The sequence below is a fragment of the Bombus affinis genome, chromosome 9 (assembly GCF_024516045.1).
Source record: "Bombus affinis isolate iyBomAffi1 chromosome 9, iyBomAffi1.2, whole genome shotgun sequence".
Classification (NCBI taxonomy): Eukaryota; Metazoa; Arthropoda; class Insecta; order Hymenoptera; family Apidae; genus Bombus; species Bombus affinis.
Window position 1 is genome coordinate 9703889 of NC_066352.1, and position 12987 is coordinate 9716875.

The window sequence follows — 12987 nt, forward strand, 5'->3', positions numbered from 1 at the left end:
CGAGGAGAAGCAGCGGAATAGAATCGTCGGGAGGGAAGAAAATGTGCAAAAAAGAAAGTGTGGAGGCGAGAGGGGGGCGGACTGGATTCAGCCATTTTTGCGACACGAATAATTATATCTTATCTGACTCGACCCGTGGCCTCGGGAACGCGATGCGTTCGCTTGCCTCGGCTTTCGAAAAAAAAGGAAAAAAAAAAAGATATGTAACCGACGGTTCGCGAGGATGAAGCTGCAGGATATGCGTCGACGCGCTTCCCAGCTCCTTGCTCGATATATTTTGCTCCCCCTCCAACTGTGCGTCCTGTTCACAGAGAGTAACTTGACAGTTTTAAACGAATCACCTTCGACAACGATCTATTAGCGACAATAAATTAATATCTGAAACGTTAAGGACTGTTTTCCAATTATTTCTTCATGGAAACTATGTTAGCTTTTTCTAACATTCGGCAAATTACTCGATAGGATGTGAGACTTTTTTGGGAATTAGATGGTCGAGGATAAAGCCCGTAGATAGTCGCGATGCTGAAAAGCGGCTAAAAGTATTTCCGCTAGGACCAGCTACAAACTGTTGGTTGCAGTTGGTTCTATCGTTAAGATCGTCGAGAATCGTCATTTCTTCGCGAATAGCTTGTTCGGCATAATTCTTAAGGAAAAGTCGATATCGCAGTATAAATTAAAATCACGCTAGCTCCAGCAATAAGAGGATCACGGTAGCTTAAGCGTTTACCGAATTTAATATGGCTCGGACAGGCGTTTAATAAAATCTCGTTTCGCGCTGTTCCATCGTGGAAACAACTTTAACGTTTGAATGGAATACAATATAACGTTGTGGTATAAATAGGTTTGAGCGACGTAGGAAAATCCATCTTTTCTCTCGCAATATTGCCTGGGATTGAAAGAGATTGGCGAGCGGAAAAACACAAGTGAAACAACAACACTGAGAGAAAACTATTTGTAATAAAATCGTCTAGAGCACGGTAGAGGCTCGTCAATGTTAGAAACTTTGTAGAAGTTTTAGAAACAAAAGACAGAATAAAACGTTGGAAATAGACGAGCTATAGTCTGCTGCACGTCGAAATGCAGAAAGTGTTACAGTTGACTCCCCATATGCTCTTGAACGGCAATTGGTACGGTGCAATTGATTCAAATGGCATTGCATGGTGCGCAGCGTTATAGAACAGAGTTACGGTGGACTCTTCTTCATAAAGTATGCTGCTAACATTAAAGGGAGCCCACTAAGCTGATGCGTTATGTCGACACCAACAATTACACTGGTAGAAACTTGCTTCGTACGACGTAACACAATATACATATTCGTGTTTGAAGCGAAGTCTATAGAAGAGTTTAAGTACAAGTTGGAATCATTCGGTTCCGTTGAAATCAATCTCGTGTGGTGGTCCCCACGACCGTCCCACTTTCTCTAAATTCCTCGAGCCGTTTGGAGAACGGAAAATCCTCGATGGATACGGGGATCATGATCGCGACGAAGGGAACATAAATCAGCCGGTGGCTGCGTCCCGTGACAGATCACCGGCCCACGGTGTAACTTTGCCCGTGCTTATGAATGAGAATTAAAGGCCTCACGCTGCGAAAGACGGTGCATCGGGAATAACAAATACTAGCCACGAACGCAGCTCGGTTCTTACCTCTTGTTTCTCCGCGTCGCTCGTAAACGAACCAACGAGAGCTCTTCTTCATTTTAACGATGCACCGTTGCTTTTTGCCCCCACCGTTTTCTCCTCTCTGCAACCATGTTACTACAAAACCGCACTCTCATCTGTGTTGGTGCGTTAATTTCTCTCAGACACGGTAATTAAGGCTGCACGATATCAATGTATATCCTGATAAATGCTGCAATCAGCGATAATACGTAAGAAAGTTGATCGGAATGCGAAACGGTCGACAGAAATTGTAGAATCGACGTACGAATTGCCTGTTTTCTAGCGAAATCGGTAACAAACCGAAGATGGGTCATGCGATATACGCTGTATCGATATCTATAAATGTCTGTTGGATGATCGCGCGGAACGAAGCAGGACGAGTACGAGCAATATGCTGTATGGAATCTGGTTTCACGAGTCGCCTTGAAAACGAACAATCCACGACGCAGGGGGTGGATTTTGCGATATTAAAAATAACGACAGAATACGCGCAACTGTTTGACCCAGTTGAGATATCGATTTTAGTGGCCGGTATCGCCGAGATTAATATTAGACCGCGTTCTGGAAATAGGTGAACGAGCATACTGCAATACCGTTGCTGCATTCGTTGTCGACGAGAGTGGAACTCGTCTGAATCTGTCTTTAAAAAATACCGGTTTCTCTGGCGAGAAAAGCTGCTCTTTCGTTTCGTTTAAACATAAACGCACGGTTAGAAACGATCGTCCGGGTGTTAGAGGAGATGTAAGAGCAGCCACATTTTATCCTCGTAGAGGATGGAAGACAGGTGGTGTTCGAATCAAACGCGCGGATAAACGAGTTGAAGATTTCTCAGAGTGAAAAATTAGAACCAATCGTTGGAAATGTCGAGGCTGCGAACGCGTCGAGACACCGTGTATATAGGGAATGAAGTCAGTGATACACTTTTCCACTTTCTCCGCGACCGAGATTACACGAAGCCTTGGGTAGAACACCGCGAGATAAAACTCACCTTCGTTCTGCTCTTGTGCATGGTACTCAATCGTCAGAGGCTTTCTACTTGTCAACGAATCAATTTATTTGTCGATATTCGTTCTTCCTTCTCGATCGTTTGTTCAATGTTTTATCATGTAGAAAAGCACGCTCGAAGGATGAAAATGTTGCGAAATGGCAAACCACGACACGATTTTCTTAGTTGAATTATCAACGATCGATCCACGTGGCACGTAGATACACGTGTTCGTACCAGAGCGGAATAAAGTCGTCGACCTGACGGCTCCACGTGTGAAACGTTTGCACGAAACTCGTCATACTCGACGGGCCGCCTCGACCGCATTAACTACCGATTCGTTCTTTCGTAATGCAACATTGTGTCGTACGAACTTCTACCACGATGCTTTATCTGTTTGTCGAGATTTAATTTCGCGATAAGAAACTCGCGAAAGACCCATCGGTTTCGCTATTGACCTGGTATCTCCAGCTCTTTCCCGCGTACAAAAATTGAACTAGTTTCTTAGAAGGAAGCCAGGTTTTCAAAGCTTCGTTGCTAACTACCACTCGCGCGGTATAGCTTTCATTGCAATTTTCAACAAACTTTCCCGCTATTACGAAGCTAGCCAAGAATCCGCAAACTTGGTTCTCGCGCTTAATTTCACTTTACCTTGAAAACTTGCACGTTTCAATCTACATAATTTTCCACGGAGAATCGGGTCAACGTTTTCCATCGTGGAACGTGGCACGGGATTCTGGATGCGACTGTTCGGAAACTGATTCCAGAGCCGGTCGATTAAAACGTTGTTTAAAATTCTATGGTCCAGAGGGATGAATCGGGAACGATTCTCCGCGTGGTGAAGCGATCGATCGCGTTCCGGAGTGGCTTGCATGAGAACCACTGCGTGTTCCCATTTCTCCTTTCAGCGGTCGGTCGCTCGATCCGCGGTTGTATAACAGCAATGAAAGTACTCCGACAGGCAACGGGCAACGTCACGTCTCTGTCCACGCTAACTACCTTGATAGTCGTCGTTCTAGCTGCCAGCATGCTCGCTCGCAATCTTAGCGTGCTCCTATTTAAACGACCGCATAACGCGTCGATGCTGCATGGTGCTCTGGATACCGAGTCCCATGGAGCATCGATCCTCGGCTTCCTCAGCGTTCCTTCCACGTTTTTCGATCGATTCGATCGACCGAATCGTTCCAATCGTTCTAATTTTTCGATAGCTAAGAGTCAGAGAATTTCTTCAGAAGCTACGGAGAATAGTATCGGTTTCACTTTCGCGTTTTCCCAGTGCTTTTTTGCGGTCAAGTTGTTCTGCGGCTTGAGGGGGCGCGCATCCTTCTCGCCCTCGACCAAGTCGATATAACGATCCAGGACATGTACATCGCGATGTCTCTTGCGTTTAATTCCCACGGTGCATCGATCGTTGAAATCTTAATCGGTCGAAATTAACAGCGATAATAATAAAAGTATACGATTTGCCGTAGAATCTTTGCGACGAGTCACCCTCCGTGCTCGGATACGGCAATTATTTCGTAGAATCTGATTTCGAAACGATTCGTGAAACCTTTTGTTTCCTCCACGAAGTTAACGAGCCTGGTATGCCGACTAAATAGAAGATAGCGAATGGAAAAGGGAAAACCTGAAGGTTTCATGACTAACAACGTCCGAGCGCGGTGTCGCGACATCGTTCCATCGACGCGATCGATGTTGCAGAATCGTTTTATCTTATCGGAGCAATCAGGCTCGGAGGCGTAAAAATGGTACGTGTTTGAAATACTCGTTATCTCGATGATTATTTCGACCCCGGGAACGACGACGCGACGCGATGGAAGTGCATTGTACGATAGGGCAGTGTCTCGCGAATCGATGCTCGCGCGATTTAGGTCAATATTTTTTAGCACATCGTTCAATTGCCTTCGCTTTGACATCGTTATTACTCGTTCGCCGTTGCTCGCCACGAAGCGTGCGCGAGAGAGCCTGAATCCGTTCGATCGAATGCGTTCGATTTTCATCAGTCGCGTTATAAAATTAGACGACAAGTAAATAGTCAATGTCAGTTTCGTGTTCGAACGATTCCAAATTAATGGAAATATGGATATTCGTTTGGACGATATCTGTGTCGATCTTCTTTAAAAACTTGTTGACCCGACTACCGATGGGACTAAACTTGGTCGCTTTTATCGAATCCGCGGTTATTTTTATTGCACCGATGTCGTCGCCGATCGACAAATAATTAGATGTTCGTGTCGTAATAGCGGGCTAATCCGTTTCGATTTCGCTAATTTTGAGTCACGCGGGAACAACAAGACCCATAGAAACGATAATCGAAGCTAGGAAATAGGATTGGTCGGTCTAGCCAAGTTATTTCATTGTGGCGTTGTTGCGATTCGAATATTTCGAAGTACCGTTATTTTCGACTAAAAATAAATGTCAACAATTTTCGGCATTGGACGCGTAATCTTCCGTGGAATATGAACCCGAATGGAAATTTTCTTATTTCTTCGCTCGATGATAAGGCTGTTGTCGGTGATGCAAAATGGAGGAGTTGGCCGCCGATTCTTGTTTTCCTCTTCGCCGATTGATCCGGCGACCTCGCGAACCGATGACTGGCTAAGGTCAAGCGCGTATTTTCTACTCGCGATTTTCCTTATGCACAGACCTTTAACTCCCGGCTATTAAACGGCTGCTAGGACTAGGGCAAATCGCTTGCTCGCTTCTTCGCCGTCGTCGTCGATTACTAGTTAAACGTGGCCTAATTTGCGACCGTAGCGATCTCACGGAACTGGTGAAAAAAGCGTCGAGGCTAACACGAGAACCGTGACACAAGTGATAAGAAACGATAAGAGAAATTTATGGTTGCGTTGCCAAAACAATATATGGAGATTTAAACACTTGTTGGTTTACCATTCCCGAGGGAAATATATTTTTATTGTTAAGCAGAGAGACGGTTTGTTAAAGAAAATGTGCGTCGTGGCGAACGATAAGGCGGTCGGTTCACGGTACTCGTAATGCAGACAGAAAAAGGTGATGTATGGTGTGTGCATATCGGTACACATTGCGATTAAGGCCACGGTCGAAACAGTCTGACAACGCGCTCGTAAACGCGGACGAGTTAAATACTTTTCATCTAGCCACTTATCGAAGTGACGTGGAAAACCCTTCGACCATTCTCGAAGGAGAGCAATTAAGCAATAGCCGAGTTCCATTCGTCGATGTGAATGTTTGTAAAATTGAAAAGACCTGCTTGAAAGAAACGTTGGAGAAAACGTAACGATTTTAAAATAGAGTCGAGAAATACTATTGGTATTTCGTAGACGTGACGATTCAAGTTATTTATTACTTACTTTTTAGTGTTAGCGAAACCGCGAAGGATGGAGGAATAAGTTTGACTCGATGTTTTTGGCATTTTTAATGTTTCTCTCCTCGATATCGTAGCTATTTCAAGCGTTTATGAAAGGTCGGCGGAAAATTCTGTCGACAAGATTTCGCCGCGGACTTTTCTGGGAAAAGCGATTTAACGCCCGCGTTTCCGTGATATTTTTACGAGCCGAAAGTTTTTCTCCTTCGAACCGGTAGGTCATTTATTTACGTACAACGTTGCACATTCGTCATGTCCATCAAAAGCGTCTGGAAGAATCGGGCGTACAATAAGAAACGAAAATAAACTTCGACGAGAAAATTGGCCTACTTTTGCAGCTACAAAAGAAGCGTCGACGCCGCAATTTCGGCCGTTACTTCGATAGAAAGTTGCCCGTTTAAAGATCCCGAGGAAAGTAAAATGGAAAAAGAGCGCAACAGAGTGTCGGGAATTCTCCGATGCGGCTACCACAAAAAAAGCCCACACAAATTTCACCCGTGCAAACACGCGCGTCGTGAAAGAGTTCCCACGTGATTCCATCCCACGCAGTTAAAAAAAGTTCCATCGAGAAGCGGAGTGCCGCGCAAAAGTTCAACGAACAAAGTTGTCGTTCTCTAACAGAACCTTCGTGCTGAAAATATACCGTCCACCCTTTAGGATGGAAACCGCTTCGCTATTCCATTGCTTTTCCCTGCAAGAAAATCGCTGCTTCAAGTTGCCGTTTCACCGCAACTTTCGTGCTCGAAATACACGATCCTGTTTTCGCCTTGATAAAACGTTTCCCGGATAATACATTTCCCTCTCGACTCGTGGAAACTAGCGCCGGATAATTTGAAAAACGTACGGCCATCGAATCGCAAATTACTTTCAAGAGGCGTGTGTCGAACTTGAACACACCTCTCGGTCGTTCGTTTCGGCTAAGGATCGAGGATTCTTCGAAATTTCGTGAGACGCCAGCGGATTCGTCGTTCTCCGAGAGTAGAGACATGGCTTTACGTATGCGGAATACGTCTCGGCGTCGCCGTCGGCGGGCGAGTTGCCATACGAAGGTCTCCTCGATGTCGTTTTCGGCAGCCGAAAGGGGGACCCTCATGAAGCGGCCGTAGGAGGGAGAGTAGAACGTCTAAAATCGCGTGGTTGTGTGCTCTTATACAATGTGCTCGCGCTACGCTGTGCGTCGAAGAAAGAGAAACTGGTTATCTCTTTTCCCACTCCTCCTTTACTCTCTTCTGTCTTTCTTCCTCGATTTCATTTTCCACCTTGTACATTTGCCAACCTTCCTCTTTTTTGCTACATTTTTTCTACCTCGGTTTCTCGTTGCTTTTTCTTCGCGTACAGTGTTCTTCTATTTATTTTCTCTCTCTCTCTCCCTCCCTCCCCCCCTCTCTCTCTCTCTCTTTGCTTCGCCTCTTCTTCCATCTACTTTTTCTCTCGGTCATCCACATGTTCCTCTTCTTTACCTCCGCTTTTTTTTCCTTATCTTCGACTCTGTTTCTCTGTTCCTCTTCCACGAGCCCTGCTCGACGTTCGTTTCCCCTCTACTTGTTCCTGTTTCTGTCTCGCTCTTCGCGCCTCGTTTTCTCTGTTTCTTTCTACACACGCACGCGTGTCCCTGGCACGTGTGTCGCATCTCCACGTCGTTCCCCCGATCCTCCGTCTCCGTTCCCCTGTCGCCCGGTTTTTTGTGGCTGTTCCTTCGCCTCGTTTCTCTTTCATCCTCTCTTTTCTTCCTTCTTCCCGCTGCTGTTTCCTTCCTTCGACCGATTTATCCACCTCGCATCCCCCTTTCCTCCTCCGTCCCACTGCTACGCCGTGGATACGCATGCGTTTGATATCAGCTGAGCCTGTATCCCCGGAACGTAGTTCTTCCCTATTTCAGATTATTTTTTTCTTCTCGAACAGAACATGCCAGATGTTTGGCTGGGAACAAAGCGAACGTTTAAAAAATTAGAAATATATCAACGATATCTGGACATTTTCTATTCTATATTTTCTCCTAACCACTTAATCATAGTGAAATTCGAATAGCAGACTAGAACGAAGAATCGTACACCCTGACGAAGGGAACGATATTCTTATCGTTTACCGACAAATTTCTATCCTCCCCTCGCGACTTCCTCTCCCGGACGGCTCGTCTGCCTGGCAATAAACAGTCGATTTCTCTTTCGCTCCGATGCTGCCGGCTTCCCGTCCCCGGTCCCCGTGTTGTGTCACTCTTCGTCGTCCGGTTGGAGCGCGTCGGTCGGAGCGTTGCTCGCTACGAAGGGGCCAAATAACTCCGAGGGGTAAACGACTTCCACGCGTGACGGAGTCTCGATGAAGCGCCGTGCGTGCCGGTTGAGGAGACAGGTTCGGGCATCCGGCAAACTCAGTCGATTCGGTCGCGAATCGACGTTCCAGACTCGCTTGGAGAGCGTTGGTACCACTTTGTCGTTGACGCCGCCGCCGTATAATCTAAATTCTTCCCTCAAAATGATTTTTAATCCTTGCCATGGAACTCGATCCCAAACGAAGGTAACCGATGTTATCTTTTTAATATTCGATATCGGAATTTAAGGATAACGATCTAGAGATCGAACGAAGGATAACTATTACGAATAGTATTATTCGTATAGTATACGATAGATCGATAATTCCAGAACTAGAAGTAGTGGAACGACTAAAAGGCGAGTGGAGACGGTTGGAACGAAAAATTGGCCGTTTCTTTTCCAATTTATTTCCGATGACGATGATGAAGGAGCGCGATCGCAACAGTTTCCCCTATCAGTTTCTCCAATTTGCCTGCAATTGCATCGTGACCGCGTAGGCGGTTCACGGTTGCTCGATACCGAGCCTCCACGACGAGATACCGGTCGTTCTTCGGATTCCAGTGTCTCATAAACGTCTGTTAGTTTCCGAACGAGGCTTTCAATCCGACCGCTGTTCCACTTTCTGCTTTTGCCATGCTTTTCGACGCTTGCTTTCTTCTCGTACTCGGCCGATGCCTGGCATCCACGATATTTGCTTTAAGCTCCTTGGAATGTTATCGATAGTACTTTCGGAATCGGCCGTAGCTATTCGATCGCCATTCCACGCGTGATATCTTCGCTCTTGGATTTTTAATTTAAATTGTTTCTGTTTTTCCTTTTGTATGACCATCCGTATTTATGAGATGCTGCGCGCGATATCGCCGCTCAAAATGTTACATACTGTACCATATCTGCAATCATATTCTCCAGCTTTACCTTGTAGAGGACCACGGAAAACATTCTCGGCGGTATCCTCGTTGAAACAACGATGCGGCAAGTCAATGGTCTCCGTGTTCGAATGAAACTCGAAGAGAATCCCGTGTGCGTGGGTGGTGTGCCGTTTATTCCCGGAGATGGAAGTGGGTCACAGCAGCTACCACCGTCGCGCGAATGAATAGGGGGTGGAAATGCATTCGTGTGCATCGCAGCCAGGTAAAACGAGCATATCTCGCCGAGTATTTCCTCTCTCTCTTGCTCCTTGGCCATGTATTATCTTTCAGCCTGTTCAACGACGTTTCCTTGCTCAGTTTTCCACCAACAGTTTCCCTCTTTTTTCCAAGCATTTTCGAACATCAATTTTCCCAGCCAGCATTTTTTACGCAGTCGTCTTTCAACATTTCCTTTCGGCAGGTTGATTGCTATTGGAAATTTGGCGTTTGGGCGTGGATGCTGGCCAGACCTTTTTTCTCGCTGGATCATTTCTGTCTAACAGTTTTTTCTTGCTTGTTCTTTTTTTACAAAATCCTTTGGTATTGGTCCAAATTGATGCTCGAAGCAATTGAAATTCCGGTCAGTTGGTCACCTTTTTTCAATATTGGTAGTCGAAGCCTTTTAAGCTGGAACAAGTTCACGGAAGAGCCGTGCGAATCGTTGCTGAAATCTCAGAATTCTTCCTTCGTGTGGTTACCCTTAACGGCGGCGCACGGTTGCTCGGATATCTTTCTTTCATCACCGAAGAGTAATTAGCGTTGACCACTGAGTAGCCACTCCCGGTTGAATCTGCCAGCATTTAAGAATAATTGCGGAGAAATTTTTCTTGGAAACCGTCGTTTACGTGTCACGAACGCTCGTAATCGCCGTAAATTAACTTGGAATATCGTCTATTCCATCGGCGGATCTCGCCGATTCCATTTTTACTTTTACCATTGGTATAATTCGTCGAAACATTTTTCGTAGCTTCTATCAGGCATACGAGAATTCTAGGAACCTCTTTTCGTTGAGGACGATCGCTGCCGAGGCCCCCTCGTGGATTCCGCGTGCGTTCAGCGACCGCGTGCGAGTAATCGGCGAACCTGGCGAGTTTTTTGACGTCATTTCGCAAACATTTGCGCAGTTCGGACCGCCTGTTATTTCGTACGCGATCCTCCTCCACCCTCGACTCTCTCGTCAAGTCGCAACACTCTCGGTTCAGAAGAGCAACTTTCGACGAGAGGTGATTCGCCTTTTTCGGGGCCTGGCGTGGCGCGCGCGTCGTGTCTCCTGGCCCTCGGCCGCTCCTCCACGGCCCCTCTAATCGCGAATTCGAGACGGCTCGCACTTTCACTCGGTTCGTTCCTCGTTTTTGCCTCTTTTGTTCGTCGTTCCTCTTTTTTTGTTTCGAGGACCACGCGCGCGGCTCGACGACACACGTTCGATTTGGGAATGCGCGAGCGCGACGCGGAATATCGAGTGCTTCTGGTGCTTTACGGCGTACAGTCAGTCTGTGGGATACTTGGACTTGGACGTGTTGCTGTTACACGAACGGATTTTCGGAAGAGGTAACAACACATTCTATTTCGGGACGCGTTTCATTTTCTCTCGAGAGTAATCGCGATACGCAGCTTCCGTTCTATCGATTCTTTCTGTATCTAAGAAAACATGCATCCGATTATTAGTTGAAATCGAGTCTCGCCCAAGTATCGGCAAACTTAACGATCCGTTACGAAATCCATGGAAAACGTGATTTAAACGTGTAGCATCTCACGAAGATGGAGGTCGAACCAGATCGTTTTACGTCCCACGCGCAAAAGTTCCACGAAGACCGCAGGAAAGTGGCAAAGAAACATTTTCCAGACGTCATTGATCGACGACGGCGAAATCCAGGCGAACTGCTCGCTGCACATGCGTGCGTCGTTTCGAGATGTTTGCACGTGCGTCAAGAGCGTCGCGATGTCACGTTGACCCAGTTGACGGGGGCTGCAAGCTCTCCTGCCTCTCCCGTCCAGCGATTTCTCAACTTGCGAGAATCGATGGCACGTGTATTTGCCCGTAGACCTGTCAATTCGCCAATACTCTCGTCTTTCAGCCACTGTGCATGTCGATCTTGCACGATCAAACGTACTCGCGCTGCCATTCCTCGTTTAATCGTTCGAAACGAATTCAACGAGATCCAGGAGAAAATTGTCACCTACGTGACTGGGATAATCCGAGATTGGATAGATGGTAGCGTGGAAACTCGATTCTGACAGCGCAGAAACACAGATGAAAAGAAACGTTGGATGAATCGAACGTCGTGTCATTCACGAAATTTCGCTGTAAAATAGGCGACCGTACAAGAATCTTTTAATCCAGAGAAATTCCCAATTGGTGGATTCATCGCGAAAGCTGTATCTCTATCTGTGCATTATCTACACATCCATGTATACATCACTTGTTCAAATTTATCCGGATAATGGTCCGATTTTTTAAAGATACGATTTAATTACAAAGCTAAGTATAAATCACTGCAATGATTTTATTATTACGCGCGATGCATGGCGCGCGTGCATCCGAATCGCGAGAGAACGGGTGGATAACCGTTTCAAGGTGAATTTACAGAAGACTGGCCGGATTATTTGTGGATCCGTTTCTGGAGGAACGCGCGAGGCATCCGCGAGTTTGTTTAGGTTGACAAGCAAAAGCTCCGAACCAATGTTTCACGCCATCATGCTCATTGTCTCTTTGTCAACGCGTCGGCGCGCAAATCTTGTAGGATTTGAACTAGATTCGAAGATGAGGAACACCCGTATCGCGGAACCGAGTGTATTTTAGTAAACTAAACATAGAACCGACTCTAAACAGGTTTCAAAGCCGCGTTTAGGATGACACGGCAAGAATCATAAAGCCTGTTGTTGCACGTTAAAGAGACGGAGAACGAAGACCCGGAACAACGAGAAAGTGGACAGCACCGAATTTCAGGAGACAAATTTTTCGTTGATGCAAATTGATTGCTCGCGTTCAAACACGGCTGCTTTCCCTCTCGATTTCTCTTTTTACTTTTAAACCATAAAGCGACAATGTTTAAATACGTTATTGGTGAAAGGATCCACATAGGTATCCCGTGTCGTTAAGATAATCAGCCTTTTGCCCCGAGGTCGTTCGTTCGGTTCTTCTCGTTTCCGTTTCGCACCGACTATACCAGCCTCGCTTTCGTCCACGATTTGCGCAACGATGCTCGTGGGACGAGCTCGATTACGCTCGTCGAAATATATTTTCGCGCTCGTATAGCCGAAAGCCAAGCGTAAACTTGACGTTTCTGTATACGACGCGACGTAATTCCAGCAGAAAACTCGAATCTGACTCTCGTCTCTGGAAGGAATCGAATCGATCGGCCCGAACGAAACGTCTCGTCTCGTTCCTATGCCTCTGCCTGGCTGTTTCGCGTGCAGCGGCAGTCTGCACGCGCACTGATAAGAGTTTATGCGTTGAAAATCTTTATGAGATCTGTTCGTGCGATCATAAAGCTAAAGGCACACGATCGTAAACGCAGTCGCGCGCTTTAATGATCATCGATAATTCAGCAATTACGAGCCGTTCGTACCTTCTCTCGCCCCGTGTCTCTGTCTTTCGCTGCCTAAACGTGTTAATTGAATCGTTCATCCTGAGCTAACGAGTGGTTACCTTGAACGAGTCATAGACTTTTCTTTGCGTCGTCTAACTTTCGTTTTCCTTTCTGCAATCGCCGGTGTTGTCGCCGTGCTTCGCCTTCTTGCTTCCAAATTGCGAATACTTAGTCGCGGATTTACAGGT

At 46.3% G+C, this 12987-nt stretch overlaps 1 protein-coding gene across 3 annotated transcripts in view; it reads left to right on the plus strand.

Moving 5' to 3' along the window:
* Positions 1-12987, plus strand: part of LOC126920604 (solute carrier organic anion transporter family member 74D) — an 85357-nt gene that overhangs the window by 39749 nt on the left and 32621 nt on the right. Inside the window, exon 1 of one of the 3 annotated variants that reach the window (XM_050731239.1) lies at positions 7399-10757. The exons of the other annotated variants lie outside the window; for them this stretch is intronic. The gene's annotated coding sequence lies outside the window, so the exon portion shown is untranslated. Of the gene's footprint in view, positions 1-7398; positions 10758-12987 lie in introns of those variants that run through there. 3 annotated transcript variants of the gene reach the window in all.